This window comes from Alexandromys fortis, unplaced genomic scaffold, assembly GCF_014885135.2.
Source record: "Alexandromys fortis isolate MF-2015 unplaced genomic scaffold, M_Fortis_MF-2015_v1.1 scaffold_96, whole genome shotgun sequence".
NCBI classification, from domain to species: domain Eukaryota; kingdom Metazoa; phylum Chordata; class Mammalia; order Rodentia; family Cricetidae; genus Alexandromys; species Alexandromys fortis.
This window is the reverse complement of record NW_026068053.1, coordinates 3,415,046-3,418,277: the sequence shown is the minus strand read 5'-3', so window position 1 is coordinate 3,418,277 and position 3,232 is coordinate 3,415,046.

Here is a 3,232-nt window from a genome sequence, read left to right as displayed (position 1 = left end):
ATATATATAATGTGGTAACTTGAATGAAAATGGCCTCCATAGGCTCACAGGCTACTGCGAGGTGTGGCCTTTTTGGAGCAGGTGTGGCATTGACTTTGAGGTATCAGAAGTTCAAGTCAGCCCTAGTGTGTCTCAGTCTTTTTCTATTGTCGGCAGATCAATAAATATGATGCCAAGATCCTTCCCCAGCATCACGTCTGCCATGCTTTGCACTATGATGGTCATGGACTGAACCTCTGAACTGGAAGGCAGCCCTAATTAGATGCTTTCCTTTCTAACAGTTGCTGTGGTCAATGACATGTCTTCACAGCAGTAAAACCCCAAAGAAGGCAGGGTGTGAGTGTGTCTGGGTGAATTTGTGGGGGTGGGATGGGGTGTGGGCGTGGTAGGCATAGAGAAACAAAAGAGCAGCAAGCTTAATTATGTAATTAAGAACTGGATTTGAAAGCTGTAGCTGGCCCCATCCTGATGTCCTAGCTCCCCTCCCTTGGTGGGGATTAAAGGCATTCCCACTTTAAGAATCCCACTGCTAGCATTCATCCCCAAGCCTTCTCAGGTTTGCATCTACATTAGAAACAGTTCTGCAGGTGAGGACACCCTCTTCCCTCTCAGTGCCTCTAAGGCCAACACATCCCACTGGTCCTTCCACACAGCAGGTAGTAAGTGCTTGAATCCTCTTGGAGGAGGCAAGAAGTTTTTGACCTACTTTTTCCTTCCTTCATTTTCACTTTTAATCAAGCTAATGAAACTGCAGCCCAGTCCATAGGCAATTTCTCTGACGGTAGTCAGACAAGAATAATCACATTTGATTTCTGTGGCTTGTCCCACGTCCTCACTAATGTCTCATCTTATTAAACATTTATAATTGTGTTAAATTCATGAGTGTTTATTAAAAACATGTACTTAAAATACAATTATTTGATTAAAGTTCTTTGAGGAGTTGAGGACAGTTGTGGTGGCATACACCAGTAATTCCAGCACTCCAGAGGCAGAGGTAGGAGAACTGTCACAGGTTTGCCACCAGCCTGGTCTACACAGTGAGTTCAGGGCTGCGTGATGACAAAATCTGAAATAAAAGAAAATATAAAAGCAAAGAAAGACATGGTAAGCAACTGACCTACAATTTCCCTCTGCTCTTTGCCTTTGAGTCCCTCACTGAACCACTCATCTCCAGTGACTCTAGGCTGTGCCAAGTGGACAGTTAAGGCGAATTAGGAGGGACCATAACAATTTGTCTGTAGGGCAAAGAACTTGGAACACAGATAAATTTGTTATCTAAATGAAGTTTGTTTGTTTGAGATAGAGTCTCCCTGTAAACCCAGAGCATGCCTGACCTGATACTCCTGGGGGATCCTGAAAATCATGAGTGCTGGGGTCCAGTCCAGTACTACCACAGCTAACCTAAGATTAAGGAGCAAGACTTTCTATCAAATACATTTACTCAGAGCATGACAGGCTATCCAGAAAACAATTATGACTTAGTATTTGTATAATTTTGATTTTGAGCAATGACCTAAAGTCCTTGTATAATGGCATTTCATTGGTAATTTAATAAATAAAGCTTGCCTGAAGTTCAGAGGGTAAAACAGCCCCACTGGTCAGCCTTACAGACCAGGCAGTGGTAACACACACCTTTCACACACCTTTAATCCCAGTAGCCTTGTTGCCATAGAAACTGGGCAGTGCACGCCTTTAATCCCAGTCCTAGAGAGAGGATTATAAGATTTATAAGACATAAGATGGAGGAGACAGCTCTCAGACACAGTCCCATTCTGAGAATGCTTAGGCAGGATCACCATTTCGAGATAAGAGCCAGTGGCTTGGCTGCTTTGCTTTTCTTCAGGTTGAGCCTCAATTTCTGAGCCTGAGATTTTATTAATCATGCTTCATCCTTGAGTCTGACTTTGTCATGTACAGATGCTATAGTCATAAACTATCCTAGAAGACCTTTAAACTAAGAAGGTGTGACATTGCTACCATAGTGTCTGACAGACGGGTAAGCTTGCACCTGAAAACCAGAAGTGCTCATTAGATGACTTTTGGCTTTGTCTCCTTTAAGAAGTTCATAGTGTAGGGGGAGGAATAGTAGGAATGAGCCCTGACATAGTAGCATCATTAGCAGCACTGGCAGTGGTGCAGCCATCTGCAGCAGCATGAACTCCAGGTGGTGTCTGGAGTGCTCATCCCCCGCCAGGCTGTGGTACAGCATTCACATTCGTCTTGCCATTTAACCCTTCAAGAATTATGTGGATAGATTTTTATTTCCCTACTCTGTAAGGAAATCAAGAGTGGTGTGCAGGAGTCAGATTTACAGACATGCAAATGGACCCTGCTGGTAACCACAGCTAGGAAGAGGCTAAGCTGGGATTTTTCTTCAGGAGTTGTTCCCAGCATGCTAGTACTGCATCACAGGTCTGAATGTGACAAGGGCCACAGGTCCTTACTTGGCCTATCAAGAGAGGGAGATGCAATTTTTGTGAGAAACAGAAGGTTTAGGGAAACTTACGGCTGGCCCTTGAAGGACAGAGGTGGACATTTCAGCTTCAGAAAACGCTGACCCAGAGGTGGTGTTTAAAGTGTCAGGAGCCTGCTTGGGAGAATAGTATAATTTCTTAGAGAACAGAGCCCATTTCAGGGAGTAATGAGCACTGGGGAGATGGCTCTGCAGGTTAAGCACTTGCCATGCAATCCTGAGGTGTTCAGATCGTCAGTATCCACATGAATGCTGGGTGGACATGGCAGCCTGTAACCCTAGTGCCTAGGAGGTGAAGGCAGGGTTCCTGCAGCAGGCTGGCTAGAGAGACTAGCTGAATCAGTGAGTTCAGGTTCCGTAAGACATCTGCCTCAGTAAAGTGGAGAGCAATCGAGGAAGACATCTGACATCAACCTCTGGACTCCATACAAACCCACACATGTACACAAGAATACACATACACATTTGTGTGTACACCACATACATACTTGAAAACATAAGTAAATTAGAGTGTAATAAGGCACGCTTCAGGAAATCAGGACAAGTCACTACTGTTGGGAAAGCTTTGATGTGTTTCCAACATATTGATCTGTTCATAGTGCCCTAGCCAAGGCTCTGACACGCCAGAACTGCAGCGAGCAAAACCCCTGGCGAAGGGTATGGTTAGACAAAGGGCCTGTGAAGGAAGAGCAGGTTAGATATTGGGAGATACAGGCTCTCCAGGACTTTTCCAGTGTCAGAGAAGAGGCCCATGACTCT